Source organism: Hyaena hyaena, unplaced genomic scaffold, assembly GCF_003009895.1.
Source record: "Hyaena hyaena isolate Hyena2069 unplaced genomic scaffold, ASM300989v1 scaffold_1497, whole genome shotgun sequence".
Classification (NCBI taxonomy): Eukaryota; Metazoa; Chordata; class Mammalia; order Carnivora; family Hyaenidae; genus Hyaena; species Hyaena hyaena.
This window is the reverse complement of record NW_024082130.1, coordinates 261958-282744: the sequence shown is the minus strand read 5'-3', so window position 1 is coordinate 282744 and position 20787 is coordinate 261958. Positions and strand designations below refer to the sequence as shown.

The 20787-nt window shown below is 36.6% G+C and overlaps 1 pseudogene; it reads right to left on the bottom strand.

Annotated features, from left to right (window-relative positions):
* The window catches only part of LOC120225737, a 119337-nt pseudogene that overhangs the window by 16992 nt on the left and 81558 nt on the right, over window positions 1-20787 (bottom strand).

Genomic DNA, 20787 nt, shown 5'->3' with positions numbered 1-20787 from the left:
CTGAATTAGTTCAAATAGGAGAAGAACAGAAATTAATGTTATGTAGCTTGGGAGATATTAGGATATACTACTAGCAATGCAAAGTCTTTGGTATGATCTAGGCAGTAACTCGGGCTGCTACTAAGTCTAGTAGGTGGTTGAAGCTCCAGCAAAATGTGTGCATGTCTCTATCTATATATAAACAATTAAACTTAAAATTGTTTTTGCAAAATTCATAGTATTTTGTGAGCTATAGTGATCTATCAGTGAAAATTTACAATAATGGTAAGAGAAGAGGTTCCTATGTACTTATCACCCAACTAGTACACATGAAGAGTCTTCTCAGTATCCTTGAACCATCTTTACCATCTTTTCTCTATTGTCAACTGTGCCATAATTGGTTAATTTCATATCTCTCAGCAAAATTGCTGTTTGCAATCATAATATCACGATTCTTCAGTATCTATTGTATCCAAACAGTATAGATTTGGGGAACCTAGGTGGCTTAGTCAGTTAAGCACCTTGGTTTCAGCTCATGGCATGATTTTGTGGTTCATGAGTGCAACCCCACATGGGGCTCTGCACTAAGAGTGTGGAGGCTGCTTGGGATTCTCTCTCCTCTCTCTGCCTTTCTGCCTCTTGAGCTCTATCTTGCTCTCTGACTCTCAAAACAAATGAATTTCAAAAATAAATAAATGAAAAACAAACAAACAGCATAGATTTGCTAATGTTACTTATGTAATTACTCATCTTGTCTTCTCAGAAGATATGCTCAAGTCCTCTCCCTTGATGAATGTTACCTTATTTGGAAATAGAGTCTTTGTAAATATAATTCAAACTGAGATAAGGTCATGCTGGATGAGGGTGACCCTGATTTAATGACTCATGTCCTTATAAAAAGAGGAAAATTTGGCCAGAAACACAGCAGAAAGGGCCATGTAAAAATGGAAGTAGAGATTGGAGTAATATGTCTACAAACCAAGGAATCAGAAGGAACCAGCAACAACCAGAAGTTAATAAAGAGGCTTAGAACTGATTCTCACACTGAGACTCCAGAAGAAACCAACATTGTTAACACCTTAATTTGGAACTTCTGGCCTCCAGAAAAAAGTATGAGAGAATATATTCCTGTTGTTTGAAGCCACACACTTTGGGTAATTTGTTATCGGAGCCCTTGGAAATAAATACACAGGTGATGTTGTATCATCTAACATGTCATGCATGAATACTGGTTTCCAATGATCCTCTCAAAGATTAGCACTGTGATTCATTAATGATGACTGCAAATGTAAGTCTTACCCAGTGTATGTAGGAAACAGTGGGTAATTTATTTTTTGTCATGTTAAATTTACCATTTGGAATTTTATAGCACAAATATAGAACAGCACAACTTCTAACCATGTCTTCTCTTAAACTCTCATAATCATTCTCTTGAAGTCTCATAATCATTCCCATAAGATGATCTCTTTTAATATTGATGGTACCCCTAACTTTCCTTAGTGAGGATATTAGGCAAAGGAACTGCTGATGAAATATGAAGTAAAGTCCAAATTGCAAAAGAAATGCATAGTCTTCTTGACCGTGGCTTAAGACTAACCCAGGAGAACACATGTTACCTTATCAATTGGAGGCAATGGAGGCTATCAGTTGGAAGGACCTTTAGTGTTGCATAATAACAATTGCAAAAGCCCTTGCAGAAGATACACATAGTCACCCCTGGAAGACTGAAATATCAGTGGCACAGAATCTACAGAAGATATGGGGCGAATACTCCAAGTGCTCATATTAGGGGGCTGCACGGGATAAAACGTGTTCATCCACAGGTGTAATCAACTGAAAGTGACCCATGTTTTTGGTAAATAGCAAGAGCTTTATACCTCCCAGGTCTAAGGGAGATACCAAAAGTAATATTGTAAGAAATGTTTGTTTGTTGTGAATATTACCTAACATTCATTTACTCTTTTCATTCTGATAGCATACAGCTGTACTCTCAGCTCTACGGTTGCAACTTTTTGGTCTAAGAATAAACCAACTCCAAAAAATTGGTTCTGTCATTCAATAACATGTAATTTTAGCCAATTTTATAAAAGTACCTCTTGCTAAATGTAAACAGGCTCTGATTTTTACTGGTAACCGTCTTCTTAGAATCTTAAATAAAAACTGCTTTGTGATAAAAATTAGCAATTTGGGAAGCAGAACAGAAAGAGAACTTTGATTTTAAATGATGGCGTTGGACTTCTGAATGAATCAATATAAAGCCACACTAGCTCTGTATTTCTATCACCCTATTTATTCCAAGTAGCGTTAAGCTAGTACAAATTTATCTAATTGATAACCCCATGAAGGAGTGCTGATAACCCCATTAGGAGAACAGTAACCAGTTAAAATATTATTGCTGTTACTTGGGTTAAGGGTTGGATTATAGAATAGAAAATATGGTATTGGAGAAATTAAATTAGACCTAATATATTATAAAAACTTGATACTTTATAATGATCTATAATCTGTTACAGAATTACTCATGTGAGAGCTTGTACCTAGACTGTACATACAGCCTATTGGAATGTCCAAGTCAATACTGTATATGGTATATAGGTTTCTAAGAATATAATTATTGTGATTTAGAGAACAAGGTCTTATAATGACACTTTTGGAGAGCAAAACTATTATAGAAAATTAGACTAAACATATGCTATAACAATCTGTCCAAAAAAATCAATAGTACTTACTTCTGTTGTTTCAGTCACTGTGGATGACACTTCCATCATTTCATCTTCAGTTTTCACTCTCTGAAATACTACCTGGCAAGGCATTATTAACTTCACTTTACAAATGAGGAATCTGAGAATTACTGAGTTTAGGCAACTTGCAAAAGTCATGTACCCTATAACTGAGAGAGCTTAAATGCAATCCCAAATCTGTTTGGTTTCTTAAGACCACATCCTTTTATTCCTGGAATATTTTGAAGAAAGACATACATAAGATCCAAAGATTATCTTTGCAAATATGGCTAATCATATCAAGTCGTATATTTTGTCTTTTAATTCTCATAGGTGTTTTTTTATTTTATGGGGTTTTGTTTGTTTTTTTGATCCCCAGCCTCATAATCTGCAGCACACATACACTGACTGAGTGCCAGTTGAGAGCAAGGGTGTAAACTTAATTATTGATCCACATGTTTCTTGATACTTCTACTATGAAACAAAAGGTTGGAAAAGAGCTAGTGGAAACATCTGGTAACCTCAAAATCAAATAGAATGTTCCAGTATCATTTATCAAAACATGGATTTCCTGAATTACACAGAAATTAAATGTTGAAGTAACTAAACTCCAAACTAGCATTTTTTCCTAATTTTATAAAATTCATCAGTGTGTTAGGTGGTTTTGGTAAAATGCTGTTTGTGTATATGTGCGTGTGAGAGTGTGTGTGTGCATGTATGAGTGTGAAACAGAGAGACAGGGATAGAGACAGACTGGCCTAACCAGAGAACTGTCTTATGCAGCAGAGAGCAGCTATCATACTGACTATGTCACATTGGCTTTTTTCATTCTTGCAGGAGTTACTAAACCATCCATGTCTCCCCAGCCCTGAGGTCGCTCACATTATTTTCACTTTAACAGATGAAATTGCCTTTATGTCCTAGGACATGAGACTTAAGGAGTTTTTTTTTTTAATCTCACAAAAACTACTTGGTGTTTTTTATTGCCAACAATCAAAAACAAAATGATTAATAAAATTAAAATATGAAATTTCTTTTTAAAATTGGCCTTTATTTAAAATTTTATTTATTATAGTTTGCCACATTCCCTTAACTTTTTTGTTTGTAAGAACACCGTGAGTTTTACAACTGCAAGTTACTCCTTTAGATTTCCCAAAAGTTAGAGTTTCTTTAAAGAATAAACTACATTGACCCTGAAGTAAGGGAGCAATGGCACAGGTTGAGGGAAGGGTCAGTAAGCTTAGAGGAGGGTTATGGGATGATTGAAAAGAGACTACAGTTCTCTCTCTTTTAACTTGCTGGTTTTCTGTTAATTGTGGGGGGGAGTGGAGAGCCTCTTTGTGATGAAACTATTGCTAATCAGAAAAAAAAAGAGAGATAGGTGGAAGGTGATATGACAAAAGCTTTTTTTTTCTTGATTTCTTGCCTCCATAATGTGAAAAAAATATTCAAAGTGAAAATACGTAACCATAGATTAAATGTGGGTCACTGACAAAAGGGTTCATTACCCCTTCTCTTTAAACTTCAATTGTCTAATTGTGAATTAGATTTTCAATTTCTAAATTTCTAAATGTGTCAGAATTATATGTAGTTTGGAAAGGGCATAATTCTAAATTCCATGAATTGACTATGATACAAAAGTATATTTCTCACTTTGTCTTATGATTATTTTGACACAAATCTACTGCCAGATTTGTGTTAAACATAATGTAATGATGGCATGAGCCCAATATTTAATTAAGACCTATCTTCTAATAACTAATGGTTGAATTTGACATCTTTCTGCTATATCCTAACATGGTTGAGATTTTGTGAAGGTTTTTGGCTGAAATCCAGTTATCACAGCTGTTTTTGTATCATCACCGCTTTGAGAAAACCATTTTTCCCACCTCTAAATACCTATTTTTAAATGTAATTTTGCTGTGGGAACTTCTTTTATCCTTTCTCTCACATAAATACTTTCCTTTTGGGGAAATTCTTAACATTGGTTCCTACCTGCTGCTCACAACTACTACTCATTTGTGATGTCATTATTAAATAAGTCACTAGAAATTATCCAAGCTAAAGTGTTTCAGAGAGGGTAGTATTTTATTGTTAGACGATTAGAGTAGAGAAACTTCTAAACTGAAGAAACAACACATATCATGAATATATGATAAAATGATTACATTGGCATAAACATATTAAATTCATGTCTTTTAGCATTTTATATCCTTTACTCTAAACAAGATGCACATTTCATGTTGAAATATAAAAGCAAGCTTGTATTATCCTGAATCCCTGTTTTCTTTTAAAGTGAGTAGTTAGGGGGAGGAGTTAAGATGGTGGAGAAGTAAAGGTCCCTGGGCTTATCTCCTCCCTTCAACACAGTTAGGATCAACATCAAATCATTTTCAACACTTAGGAAAATTATCTGATAATTAAGAGAACAATCTGCATAATTTGAAGAAAGAATGTGGCAAGTATGCTGTGCTGAGGGGGGAATTGGGGGAGAGAAAAGCTGTGGCGTTTCAAAGGGGTGGGGGCTCTAATTTTGGAGAGAGAGAGAGAGAGAGGGAGAGAGAGCAGTGTGTCAGGTTCACACAGAAAAGTATTCCCCCCAAAACCATTGACAAAAGAGTCATGAGAAACAGACTATTGTGCTTTTGCAAATAGTAGAGCTGAAATTCTGAATTTTAGGAAGTCTGTGCAATTTGCTGGAGTAGACCTGGGCATGTTGTGGTGCTATGGGGGAGAAGGAGGGGAGACCCAGGAGCGGACTGCAGACAGTGTGGTGTGGAGGCACTGGGAGAGAATGTTCCTTTTCCTGATGTGCATTTGGAAGAGGGTATATTTCCTCTCCAAGGACTAAAGACCCAGCTAATACCTTTGAGTGACTTTTCGATAGCAGGGCGCACAGCCACGTGCAAAGGGTGGATAAAGTGGTCTCAGCTTTTTGCTGTGCTTCACCATCAGCTCCACTATCCAGACACTTGTGCAGCCCCGTTACTGCTTTTCTGGGACAGAAAAGCACCAGGTGTAGTGCTGTGAGTCTCTCTTTTGGAGAGAGGGAAGCAGGTCTATGCCTTGCCAGGTCCTTTAAGATTTGAAGTTTGAATTCTAGTGATGCACCAAAGATAAAACACAGAAGACTGGGTGTATCATTGGCCCTAGGGAACAGAAGGGATCTGATGGAAACCTGGGACAAAGGAGGGGAGATTGTTTGCCTGTCTGTGAGGGCCACCTGAACAGAGGTGGGCACCAGCTCTCCTCCCCAGGAATGAGAGACTGAGATGATGCCACACCGCCTACCAGCATGGTCGGACTTCAGGGAGCATCACAGCCCCCTGCCCACGAAGCTGGAGCCTCTTACACCAAACTCTGCCCCCCTGTGCTTTGCAGGGACATCTTTACAAGGGCAGGTCCTGATTGTAAGCCAGCCCAGAAGGCCTCTCCCACAGAGGACCAACACAGGTTCCCTGTGTGCACCAAGTCTACTGATCACAGAGTGCTACAAAGCATCAGCTTCAGTTCTGGTGGAAATAAGACCAGGGTCTTTTCTGTTTGTTTTGCTTGTTTTTAATCAGGCTTATTTTTTTTTATTTGTTTGTTTGTTTTTAATTTTCTTGTCTTGTTTTTTTGGATCAGGCTTCTTTTCTTTCTTTCTTTCTTTTTTTTTTTCTTTATCTTTTTTGCTTTCTTTCTCTTTGGAATCAGGCTTACTGTTTTTTTGTTTGTTTGTTTGTTTGTTTTCCTTTTATCTTTTTTTTATAATTCCTTTTTAAAATTTTAATCAGGCTTATTTTAACAAACAAATCAAAGCACACCTAGTTAAAGGTCCAAATACTCCCCACTTCGACAAGGAGAAACTTTGCAAAGGACTGACTTGGGGGAAAGAACAGCCAAATCACAATAGCAGAGTGCAAACAACATCCACCAGAAACACTTTCTGAAGTGCCAATCCATGACAGTATATTCCATTTTCTTAATATAGAGCAGTAAACATAACAAGCTTTCATAACACACAAAAGACAGAAATGTAGACAAAATGACAAGAACGAGAAATTCTCCCCCAAGGCAAGATCAAAAAGAAACCACAGCCAGAGATTTTCTCAAAGCAGATATAAGTAATATATCTGTACAAGAATTTAGAACAACAGTCATAAGATTACTAGCTGGGCTTGAAAAAAGCATAGAAGACTCCAGAAAAACTCTTGCTGCAGAGATAAAACACCTTAAATATAGTCAGGCAAAAATAAAAAAATGTTGTAACTGAGATGCAAAAGTGACTGGATGTAATTGCAATGAGGATGAAAGAAGCAAAGGATCAAACAGGTGATACAGAAAATAAAATCATGAAAAATGAAGCTGAAAAAGAGAAAGAAAGAATCTGTTAGATCATAATTATAAACTTAGGGAAAGCACAATAATATCTGTATCATAAGAGTCCCAGAAGAATAGCAGGAAAAAGAGACAGAAGGTTTATTTGAACAAATTATAGCTGATAACTTCTCTAATCTGGGGAAGGATACAGACATTCAAGTACAAGAGACACAGAGAATGTCCCTTAAAAAGTCAACAAAAACAGGTCAACATTAGGACATAATCATAGTGAAACTTGGAAAATACAGTGATAAAGAGAGAGTTCTGAAAGCTGCTAGGGAAAAAAAGGTCCTTAACCTACAAAGGTAGACTCAAAAGATTAGCTGTAGACTTGTCCACAAAAACTAGACAGGCCAAAAGAAACTGACATGATATTCACCTTGCTAAATGGGAAAAATCTGAATACATTATCCAGCAAGGTTGTCATTCAGATTAGAAAGAGAGAGACTTTCCAATGCAAGCAAAAAGTTGAAAAGTTCATGAACACTAAATCAACTCAAGAATTATTAAAGGAGACCCTTTGAGCAGGAGATACCAACAGCAACAAACTACAGAGGAATGTAGACAATCTATAGGAACTGTGACTTTACAGGTGAAGTTACAATGGCACTAAATTCATATCTATCAATAATTAAATGTAAATAGAGTAAATGTTCCAATCAAAAGACATAGGGTATCAAAATGTATTTTTAAAAAGAACCATCTATATGCTACCTACAAGAGACTCATTTTAGATCCCAAAACACCACTGAATTGAAAGTCAGGGGGTGGAGAACAATTTATCATACTAATGGACATCAAAAGAAAGCTGGAGTAGCCATATTTATATGAGAAAAAAAGTTTTAAGCCAAATACTATAATAAGAGATGAAGAGGGACACAATATTATAATGTTGGTAGTCTATCCAACAAGAAGATCTAAAAATTGCAAATATATGCCCCAACATTAATAGTAGGGAATTTTAACACCCCACTTAAGGCAGATCATCTAAGCAGAAATTCAACAAGGAAACAATGGTTTTGAATGACACAATGGGTCAGATGGATTTAACAGATATATTTAGAGCATTTTACCTTAAAGCAGCAGAATGCACTCTTTTTGAATGCACATGGAACATTCACCAGAATAGATCACATACTGGGTCATAAATCAGATCTCAGCAAGTACAATAAGATAGAGATCATACCATGTATATTTTCAAATCACAATACTATGAAACTTCGAATCAACCACAAGAAAAAATTTGGAAAGACCAACAATACATGGGGGGTAAGAACATCCTATTAAAGAATGAATGGATTAACCATGAAATTAAAGTATAATAATAATTTAAAAATTACATGGAAGCCAATGAAAATGAAAGCACAACAATTCAAAACCTTTGGGATGCAGCAAAGATAGTCATAAGATAGAAATATGTAGTAATTCAGGCCATCTTCGAAGTAAGAAAATTCTCAAATATACATCCTGACCTTCCGTCTATAGCAGCTGGGGAAAGAACAGCAAATAAAGCCCAAAATCAGCAGAAGGGAAATAATAAATATTAGAACAGAAATTGATAATATTGAAATTAAAAAAGAAAAATAGTAAAGCAGATCAACAAAAGTAAGAACTGGTTCTTAGAAATAAAATAAAATAAAATTCATAAACTAGAAGACCTATCAGAGAGAAAGAGAGAGAGAGAGAAAGGACCCAATTAAATAACATCGCAAATGAAAAAGGAGAGATCACAACCAGCACCACAGAAATATAAGCATCCTAAGAGAATATTATGAGTGGTATGTGACAACAAGTTGGGTAATCTGGAAGAAATAAATACATTTCTAGAAACTTATAAACTACCAAACAGAAACAGGAAGAAATAGAAAATTTGAACATACCCATAACCAGTAAAGTAATTGAATCAATAATCAAATATCTCCCAACAAACCAGAGTCCAGTGCCAGATGTCTTCCCAGGGGAATTCTACCAAACATTTAAAAAAGAATTAATACATAATCTTTTGAAACTGTTCTAAAAAAATAGAAACAGAGGGAAATTTTCCAAAGCCATCTTATGAAGCCAGTATTACCTTGATTCCAAAACCAGACAAAGACAACACTAAAAAGAGAATTAGAGACCAATATCCCTGATGAATATGGATACAAAAATTTCAATAAAATACTAGCAAATCCAATCCAAAGGTACATTAAAAGAATTATTCCCTCAATCAAGTGGGATTTATTCCTGAGATTCAAGGCTCATTCAATATACACAAATCAATCAATGTGATATACCACATTAATAAAAGAAAGGATAGCAATCATGATTTTCTCAATAGATGTAGAGAAACTATTTGACAAAATACAGCATCCTTTCTTGATAAAAACCCTCAAGAAAGAAACATGTGTAACATCATAGAAGAAACACGTGTAACATCATACAGACCATATACAAATGACCCACAGCTAATATCATCCTCATTGGTGAAAAACTGAGAGCTTTTCCCCTAATGTCAGGAAAAAGAAAGAGATGTTCATTCTCACCACTGTTGTTCAACCTACTATTGGAAGTCCTAGCCTCAGCAATCAGACAACAGAAAGAAATAAAATGCACCCAAATCAGCAAGGAAGAAGTTGAACGATGTAGAAAACTCAAGAGACTCTATCAAAAAATTACTAGAACAAATACATGAATTCAGCAAAGTCACATAATATAAAATCAATGGACAAAAAATTATTGCATTTCTATACACCAATAATGAAGCAGCAGAAAGAAAAATTTAAAGAATTTTTTTCTTTAAAAAAATTTAAAGAAAAAAAAATTAAAGAAGTTTAAACATAAAGGATTTTGAATATAAAGGGCTGGCTTCATAGGTGTGAGATCCATGCAGTTCCATAGGGCCCCACACTGACACAAAACCACAGATGGTGTAATTCTCTGCTGTCTTTGTTTAGAAGTGCTTAAGCATATTTTTGAACCATTTCACTTTTCACTGGGATCAACAAATTATGTAGCCAACTTGCTTTTGAAATTTGGCAGAGGCAGTATGAAATCTGGTCATAGGTGATTTGGGATATTAATTAAGGAGATAAGAACTATCAAGATAAATATGTAATTCAATAAATATTTATTAAGTGCATACTGTTTGGCAGGTACTACTCTAGGAATGAGATATGGTAGTCAAGCAGACAAGCAAAATCCTTCTGCTTGAGCTTATGTGCTAGAAAAGAGAGAGATAATAAACAAATAAGGAGACTGCTAGATGATGAGAACCAAGGGGAAAAAAATGAAGAAAAAAACTATAAAAGAAATGAAGAGAGTGGGGAGGGAGTGACCACCCACCAGAACAGGATGGGCTAGAATTGTAGCATCAGTTGCCCTCTTTGCTAAAATTATCTCTGCTTTAGGACAAACTCACTCTCCTCTCCAACCCTTTCATACGAAAGGAGACCATTAGTCTGTCATTTAGACAAGAAAATGGAATTGGTGGGAGATTTTTCTGAGAACTTATTGAAATCAAGTTTGTAGTTCATTAAAATTGGTCTCTAGCTCAGCAAATGGTGGAGGGGTGGGTGCCTATGACAAATGCATTACCCTGATTTCTGCCAGCTTAACTGCTTCTGTCCTAAGATAAGAACAACCAGAGAGATGAGGTAATGGGCCTTGGTGTTTGTAACTGGAAATGATAACTGTGTAAATACATTTGGAGATTTATAAGAACATCTGAGAGTCAATTTGCAAGCCATTTGTCACTTTTTTAAAAAAAATGAAGAACCAGAAAACTAACCTTATGACATTGTATATTCAGTTTTAAAATACTATATTTCTCAGGAGTATATATTGTTCTTGCTTGCACAAATTCAATATGTATGCGCTAACTTAATGTACAAGTAATGAAATAGTGTCATGATGGAAGAACACAGTTGTCATTGTAACAATCTATCCATATCACCTAATTATCACAGCATCTTTACTAAAATGAACTAAAGTCCCTTCAGATATAATATAATGGAATTTCACACCTTCTCACAATTTATTGAAATATATTACCAACATATTTAAGAGCTCATCATTATAGATGCAGAAGCTGAAATTGACTTTGATAAGCTCATGTAGTAAGTCAGGAGGTCAGCTGGTAAATGTGTGAATCTTCAGAAGACTGAACTGCTTTGTTAGAATCAAAAAACTTGTATTTATCCAACCTTGGCACTCTTAAAATGTGAATTAAATTTAAAAGAAGTGTATATCAGCAATCAACGGCTGAATTGGGTGAACTTACAAACCCGTTCATATTAATCGCAGTGTCTTCAAAAGTAGTAGTCATTACTTAAATAATAACAGGCTCCATCAAATCCTATTGCTTTAGGCTGGACTGGCCCCACTACCATTAGATATAGTCACATCTAAGTATTAGCAAAGTTGTTTTTATGTGGTTTATATGCCCTTTTTTCTGTCTTTAATTTTCTAAATATTTTAAGTTCAATTGCACTTCTTGTTTTGCCTTGTATTTAAAAGAAAACTAATTTTAGGGGCACCTGGGTGGCTCAGTCAGATAAGTGTCCACCTTGGGCTCAGGTCATGATCTCATGGTTCCAAGGTTCAAGCCCCACGTCCAACTCTGTGCTGGCAGTTCAGAGCCTGGAGTCTGTTACAGACTCAGTGTCTCCCTCTCTTTCTGCCCCTTCCCCACTCATTTTCTCTGTCTCTCAAATAAGTAAATATCAAAAATCAATAAATCCATTAATTAAATAATTAATATTTATAAATATTAATTTGTTTATTTTCAAATATTTACTACTCTTTAAATTTTTAAACCTCTTAAACCTCTTTTCAATAGGATTGAAGCACAGTACATCAATTTGGATTTTTATTTGTTCTGGATAAGTTATGCTCCTATTAGCCAAGTAGTTTCCAAAATGCACTTTTCCGACCATCAGTTCCAAAAACTGGGGTTGGAGGGGATTTTTAATGACTATCGATATGTGTGTATATCTCTTTAAAATATTCTGTCACTTTGATGGGCTTGGTGGTGCTGATGTAATCATTAGCTTTTGAATTTAAATTTAAAATCTGAAAGTGATAGTGGCAAAATCTGGAAAATCTGGATGAAATATTTTGGGTTTGAGCTGAAATGCACACATCATTCCAAATATTCTTGATCTATATTTTTTAAATTTTTCTTTTGATTCCAGTCATAGAGTATAATAGATTAAAATGGGGACTATTTTCTTGGAAGGGTATTATATCAATACATTTGTAGGTCATATATTGTTTTCAGAATATCTGAGTAACTTCTGTAAGTCTGTATTACTTCACATAGAAGAAATAAGGACATATTGTGTATACCGTTTACATTGTAGTCTTTAAGCATATCAACCACCCACACAAATAAAAATGTTGGGTAGGTTTATTATTATCATTAAGAATGCAAAATACTTTTTATTAAAAATCAGAGGATTTAGTTAAAATGAATACTTTAAAGTAATAAAAAGTTTTCAATTCATATGAATAGTAACATCAATTTAAAGTTAGAAATATGAAAATAACTTTAACATTTTTCTTTGGTTTTAGCCTATGCTTCCAAAATTTTAAAACTACATTGATAAACGGAAAAATCTATCAAGTAAGATAAGTGGGTGGAGGGGGAAGATAAAATATTTGCAACATATATAAAATCATTGAAAATATAATTTTTCCTGGACAGGTATACCATGACATAGGTGTAAATAACCTACATATTTCACTCATATTTGTAAGAAGAGTTGAGGGACAGTGGTCCAAGGTGTAACCTTTAAGGGTAACCTTCCTTCCCCATAGCTCTCAATGGAAAAGTGGCTCAACTACCATGAAGAGAACCAGAAATATATATATATATGAATATATATGGTTGTAGCTTTTCATTAAAACATAGAGAATTTCAGAACATGGTTGTGAAAAATTGTGTATCTGCTCTTTCTTAAGCTGCTTTAATGTCCTATATACACATTAAAGAACGCATCATTCTGCTTCAAAACAAACAAGCAAACAAATCAGAGTACCGATAAGAACAAGAACTTCTGAAGCTAAGAACAGAGTAATTAATAACAAATCTAAGTGTTTCTAGTCTTATACTAAATGCCTATTCAATGCCAAACCCTGACTTGGGGTTAAGAATACAATGGTAACACAGACGTGCCTTCCCCATCCCCAACATACTCATTGTAGAGAATAGAGATACATATTCCTGGCCTCCTCTCTGGAAAGAACATATTTAAACATTTAGATGAGAAGAACATGGGACTATCAAGGGACTGAAATAAATTCAGTGACAGTTACTGGATTATGGAAGGTAAAGGATACTCATTTAAAAGGCAAGGTTGGAGAGGGAAGAAAGGACCAGGTCATAATGCACTTGTACATCAGGTTTAGGAATACAGACTTTCTCCAAAAGGAAAAGGAAAGGTCAAAAATTTGCAGACAGAGAAGTACCGTAATCAAATGCATGCCTCTCATGTCAGGCAACTGGGCAGCCATCAATACTATTCATTTCAAAGAGATCACTGGAGAGAAGGCAGCTCTGGGAGATGATGAGTTTAGATGTTCAAACCTTGAATATGATGTTTCTGAAAGACATACAAGCATACATATGTAGTAGGAAGCTGAGCATTTTTAGCAAATGTGAGTGGAATGATTTAGACATAGCTTTGCAGCTTTATACAAATAAAAAAGGAGGGATCGAAAGAAACAAATGCTGCCAAAAAGTCACTTATATGCAAGTACAAAAAGAAAAAAAATATTTTCAGTGAATCAGGATAAACAAGTTAAATGCTTTTGGATCCCAGATTTACTGAAATTATGAGGGCAAAAAAACTAATAGCAACCGCTTAAGGAGAAAAAGGAGACAATAAGTTTAATAAATTATTTCAAGATGTTTAGCTTTATTATGGAATAGAGAAAGAAATAGCTATATGATGACTGTGTTAATGGAGGGCTTCTTTAAGAGAAAAGGTTTTAGAGCTTGAATAATAATGGAAAACATCCAAGAGCTAGAGGGTCTGTTTCCCTTTCTCCTCTTTGTCTAAATGCAACCATCTTGAGGATACCCATAAGGACTAAGTAGGTTTTGTGTGCATATATGTTAGAAAACTAATTGGGCTGTTATTCTGACCTTGTTTGATCTGGAAAAAAAAAGAAGAAAGAAACCCTGACCCAATGTAAAATGTATTTTCCCAAAGGAAAGTGAGGAAGGATCCTAATTTCAGGGTATGTTGAAGGAGGAGTAAAGGAGAACTGTGCCTTGAGATTCCCCATGACAAGATATCCTGGCCTCTGGCAACTCTTACCTCTGACCTTCTGGAATCCTCCATCATGGATTGTTTATATTCTCCCTGGTTTCCCAGTCTCTGCTAAGGCAGTGTAGTAAAGTCATCCCTAATAATCTGCCTTGCTAGTTCTGCCTCTGTTTGTCGCAAGTAAAACTTGTGAATCTCAGAAACAATTCTCCTGCCAGAGCTGGGGCAGAAAGATTAAAAAAAAAAAAACAAAGAAAGGAAGAAGATCAAGGAAGGGGTATCCTTCCTTTATTCTAAGTCAGAGGCTGAATTTGTAAGTCCGATGATATGACTATATATGTTCCCTCTCCCCATAAAAAAAAAACACAAAACCTAGATACGAAAATATAAAAATTTTATGTTTGAAGCAAATTAATATAAAGAGTAAATATCCTTTTACTCAAATGAAGGACCAAAAAAGCTCTTATTTCATTCTTTTCCCAAGGACATCTCTAATTCATTAAAATAAGAAGTTTGGCATAAATAGTTAAATACATGTAACCAGTTTGGTTCAAAGAATCAAGGCTTCTGTAACAACACCAAAAAGCCTTGGTCTATAACCTATTAAAAATGCTTTGGATATGTAAATTAAAGATGATAACATGGAACTGTTGATACAACTCTTTTTAATTATAAGAATATGAAAGACTATAAAATTTAAGAACTTGATGAGATATATTAAAAATTTGTTAAGGAAGGCAACTTTGAATTTATATACAATAAGAAGCTGACTAACTTATTGGGAACAGAAAGTAAATAGTTTAAACTTTCGTAAGTACTCAATTCTGTCATAGTAGCTTGAAATTTGATATAACATAAAAGAATTCGATGGGTATGTTCTAATATATCTTTATTTCTAAATTAGGTTGAAGACTGGATTCCTCCCAAAGGCTATGACTCCTATCCTAATGCTAAAAGATTCTAAAATGAATATTATGCCTGAATAAAAGTTATTATATAGCTATATTGCATGTGTATATGCCTGCATCATTATTTCTGGTACCTCCAAACATCAAAAAATCATTGTGAGACAAATTATAAAGACTGAATAAACACATTTTCAGGACACGTGGGTGGCTCAGTCAGTTAAATTTCTGACTCTTGATTTTGGCACGGGTCATGCTCTTATGGTAGATGAGACAGAGTCCCCAGCTGAGCTCTGCACGCAACAACATAGAGGCTTGTTTGGGATTCTCTCTCTCACTCTCTCTCTCTCTCTGCCCCTCCTCCAATCATGGGCGTGCTTCCTCTCTCTCTCTCTCTCTCTCTCTCTCTCTCTCTCAAAAATAAGTAAATAAATAAATAAATAAAGGGTTTTTTTGGTTTTGTTTTTAAAAAGCATATTTTATTTATTTTCTATTCAGGAAAATTTTGGTCCTTCCTTGAGATATTTCTTTTATATATGTAAAAAATAGAGTTTACATTTTATCGGAAGGAAGCAAGGCTGACTGGTTTTCCAATTGCAGTTAAGCAAGTTTTCAATCAGATTGGAACCTAGCTGAGCCTCCTCTTGAGCGTAGACTTTAGAAAACTCGTATTCAGTTGATAATTTAAAAAATGGTTAATTTTTTATTGTTTGCTAATAACCATAGTTGGACTGAAGATTCACAAGAGAAAATCCTCATTACTGAATACTCATAGGTAAACAAATTCTACTGTGGCCTGAGAAGGGCTACAATAAAGTAATGCATAGACAATTATGGGAATGCCAAAGAAGGAATAGCTTCAAAGTAACGAGGAAACTGCAGGATATTAATTTTCAGGTAACTACTTAGAGAACATAGTGTCTTAATTAACAGAATAAAGTGTTCCACTAAATCAGTGCACTAAAGTCCTTATTAGTTTTTCATTAATTATTCCAACTACCATTACCCACAGCATCAAGAAGTGCAGCATTTCCCCCCTGAATTTGTCAAAGACCATGACAAAAAGTTATAATCTAAAATGTCCAGTTTCCAATTCTAAATTAAAGGATTACAGTGGCAGGATCACCTCACTATATCTAATTACTTCTACCTGTGAATATGTTGCTTCATAGTTCAACCCAATGGAAATTCATGAAACTTGTCTTTTATTTTATGAATCTCTTGTTCACGTGGCTATATGTTCCATCTTGTTCCTCCAGAGAGGCTAATCTCACTTTCTTGTTGCTGTGGTCAGAAAAGTATGCCCGATACTTGGATTCCCAAAGATGTAGCTCTTACTACTTGGATACTTTAGTCTGCAAATGCAGAAAACTTCTAGACGGATGAGATTAAGGGAGACTGTGGAGTTTATTATCTCATAGGCTCAGAACATCAGAACTTGTCCTACCCAACCCCAAGTATCTACAAAATATTTGACACTTTTTTTTTTACTTCTATAAAACAAGTGTCTGGATTACATTGTCTTTTCCCAGATATAAAAATATTCACATAAATTTGGCATTTTAAAATAAGCTATGTATGTTTTCAAAGTGTCCTGTTTCATTTTGCTTTTTAAAATATATCCTCGGAAGGGGAGGCAAGATGGCGGAGAGGTAGGAAGCACCGTACATTTCGCCTGCACCCATCCGTCAAACAGAGAAGGCCTGAAGTCCTAGGACACTGAGCCACAGGAGTGTGGGAAGAGAAAGAGACAGAGTGCACTGGGAAGGAGACCTCACAAGTGCGTGAGTGCGAACTGGGGAAGATCAAAGCGGGCGGGACCAGAGACACGGAGGGAGGGGAGGGAGCCCGGCTCGTGTGCAGCTGCGGTCAGTGAGACACCGGCGAGTGGTGGGGAGCTGCCGCGAGTCCAGGGGAAAGGAAAGAAAAGCTGAGATGGCTCATAGAACCGTCCCTGGAGAAGAGAAAAAACCTCGGCCTGGAAAGACAGTGTTTTTTAGCTCTGGCTGGGGTGCTGACTTTAAACTAGGAGCCCTGGTCCCAGAAGGCGCCAGGAAACACTGAACTGCCCTGCGCCGGGCACCATCCACGGCGGCGGCGGCGGCCCAGTGAACCAGCAGCAATGCCTGCGGAGGCGGTCCCAGCCCCGGGTGAAGCGGCAGTGGCGCGCACGACATCGGCCCATTAAAGCAGCGGTGGCTGCGACCCGGTGAAGTGCCGCCGGCACCCGGTGAAACGGCGGCTGCGTGAGCGAAAGTTGCCCGCTGAAGCTGGACGGCCGGTAAAGCGGTTGCGGCGGGGTGAGGCGGCGCGGACTCTGCGGACCTGAAGTCGCTACGATCCCCAGACGCACTCGGGTTGTATGGCTGCTTGACCCCGGCGGACCTGAGGCTGCGGCATTTCCCCCACCCTCCACTCAACCCCCAGCAACAGGGAAGCAATGACCAGAGGAACTGTTAATGGCGGTATAACAAAGCCTCTCAGGAGTAATCAGACTAGATAGTTTCTCTAGATAACACCACCTTCTTTCTCTCATTTCTCCAACAATATTCCACCCTTTAGCTCTTTGAAAAAAGCTTCTTATCCCTTCTGCCTGTTTATTCTATGTCCAATTTGCCTCATCCCCGCCCTATAATCTCTCTCTTTCTCTAGCTCTTCAACATGCACTGCATACACCCGGCTATCTAATTGTAACTGGGAAATCTGGTTATATGCTTTAAACCAATTTTTGTCTATGGTTTTTGTCATTCTCCCTTTTCTTTTCTTTTCTTTTCTTTTCTTTTCTTTTCTTTCTTTTCTCTTTTGACTTTTTAATGTATTTTTATTTTCTATCATTTGCCTTCCCTCCTCCATCTTTTCTCATTGCTTTTTAGTTTTCCCTCTTGGTTAGTGTGATTGTTGGATTTGTTTGTACGTTTGTGTCCCTCTGTTCCCTGTGTGTTTCTCTGTATGTTTTCTTCTCCAGGGCTATCTCAAGAAATAAGCCAAAGTACACATGGTGGAGACTCCCAAATACCACTACGAGCAGGAAAATAAAATAACCAAGGTCTCAACAAGAGAGACCAAGAGATACCATTCAAAGGACACTTTCTGAAAGGATAGGCCCTGGACAGTCAAAGAGTCTTCTTGGGTACAGCAACGCTCACAGGTGCATAGTACATAACAAGTCTTTAAAACTAACAAGAGACTAACCAAAATGACGAAACGAAAGAGCTCTCCTCCAAAGAAACTCCAAGAAGAATTGACAGCTAATGAACTGCTCAAAACAAATATAAGCAGCATAACTGAACAAGATTTTAGAACAATAATTGTAAAATTAATCGCTGGGCTTACAAAAAGCATAGAGGATCTTAAAGAAACTATGGCTACGACCAACATGGAGAACAAAAATAAGCATGATGAATTTAAAAAATGTGATAAATGAGATACATAATAAACTGGAGGTGTCCAATGCACGGATTGAAGAGGCAGAAAAGAGAATAAGTGATTTAGAAGACACCATTATAGAAAAACAAGAAGCTGACAAAAAAAGAGACAAACTGATCCAGGAACATGAAAGAAGAGTTCGAGAGCTCAGTGACACGATCAAACGCAACAATACCTGTATCATAGGAATCCCAGAAGAGGAAGAGAGACAGAAAGGTGCTGAAGGAGTCCTGGAACAAATTGTAGCAGAGAACTTCCCCAACCTGGGGAAGGAAGTAAATGTTGAAATACAAGAGGCACAGAGAACTCCCCTTAGACATAATTTGAATCGATCTTCTGCACGACATATCATAATGAAAATGGCAAAATATAAGGACAAAGAGAGAATTTTGAAAGCAGCGAGGGAGAAAAGAGTCCTAATATATAAAGGGAAACCTATCAGAGTGGTGACAGACCTATCTACTGAAACTTGGCAGGCCAGAAAGGAATGGCAGGAGATCTTCAATGTGATGGACAGAAAAAAATATGCAGCCAAGAATCCTCTACCCAGCAAGCCTGTCATTCAAAATAGAAGGAGAGATAAAAGTCTTTCCAAATAAACAAAAATAGAAAGAATTTGTCACCACTAAGCCAGCCCTACAAGAAATCCTGAGGGGGACACTCTGAAGGAAAGCATGCAAGGAACAAAGACACCAGAGACACCACTACAAGCATGAACCCCACAAAGGACACAATGACTCTAAACCCACAGATTTCAATAATAACACTAAAGGTAAATGGGCTGAATGCTCCAATCAAAAGACATAGGGTAGCAGAATGGATTAAAAAAACCAAAATCCATCTATTTGCTATCTACAAGAAATGCATTTTAGATTGGAAGATACCTTCAGATTAAAAGTAAGGGGATGGAGAAATATCTATCATGCTACGGGAAGTCAAAAGAAAGCTGGAGTATCTATACTTATATTGGACAAACTGGACTTTAAAGACAATAACAAGGGATGAAGAACGGCTTTATATAATTATTACAGGGTCCATCCATCAGGAAGAACTAACAATCATAAATTTCTATGCACCGAATATGGAAGACCTAAATATTTAAAACAATTAATCACAAACATAAACAAGCTTATAGGGGCGCCTGGGTGGCTTAGTCGGTTGAGCGTCCGACTTTCTCTTAGGTCATGGTCTCACGGTTCGTGGGTTCGAGCCCCGCATCGGGCTCTGTGCTGGCTGCCAGCTCAGAACCTGGAGCCTGTTTCAGTCTGTGACTCCCTCTCTCTCTGACCCTTCCCAGCTCACGCTGTCTCTCTCTCTCTCTCTCTCAACTAGAAATAAAAAAAAACACTTTTTAAAAAGATTAAAAAAAAAAAAAAACGGGCTATAGATAAGAATGTGCTAATAGCAGGGGACTTTAATACTCCACTTACAGCAATGGATAGATCAACCAGACAGAAAATCCGTAAAGAAACAATGGATTTGACTGACACAAGGGACCAGATGGATATGACAGACATATTTAGAACTTTCATCCTGAGGCCAAGGAATTCACTTTCTTCTCAAGTGCACATGACACATTCTCCAAGATAGATCACATACTGGGACATAAATCAGCCCTCAATAAATATAAAAGAATTGAGATCATACCATTCACACTCTCAGATCATAATGCTTTGAAACTTGAAATCAATCCCAGGAAGAAGTCTGGAAACCCTCCAAAAACATGGAGGTTAAAGAATGCCCTACTAAAGAATGAATGGGACAATCAGGCAATTAGAGAAGAAATTAAAAAATATATGGAAACAAATGAAAATGAAAATACAACAATCCAAACTCTATGGGATGCAGCAAAGGCAGTCCTAAGAGGAAAGTACATTGCTCTCCAGGCCTATTTCAAGAAATTAGAGAAAGCACAAGTGCAAAATCTAACAACTCGCCTAAAGGAACTAGAGACAGAGCAACAAGAGCACCCCAAACCCGTAGAAGAAGAGAAACAGTAAAAATCAGAGCAGAAATAAACAGCATAGAGACCAAAGAAACAATTGAACAGATCAATGAAACCAAGAGTTGGTTTTTTTTTTTTTTAATTTTTTTAATGTTTTATTTATTTCTAGGAGAGAGAGAGAGACAGCGTGAGCAGGG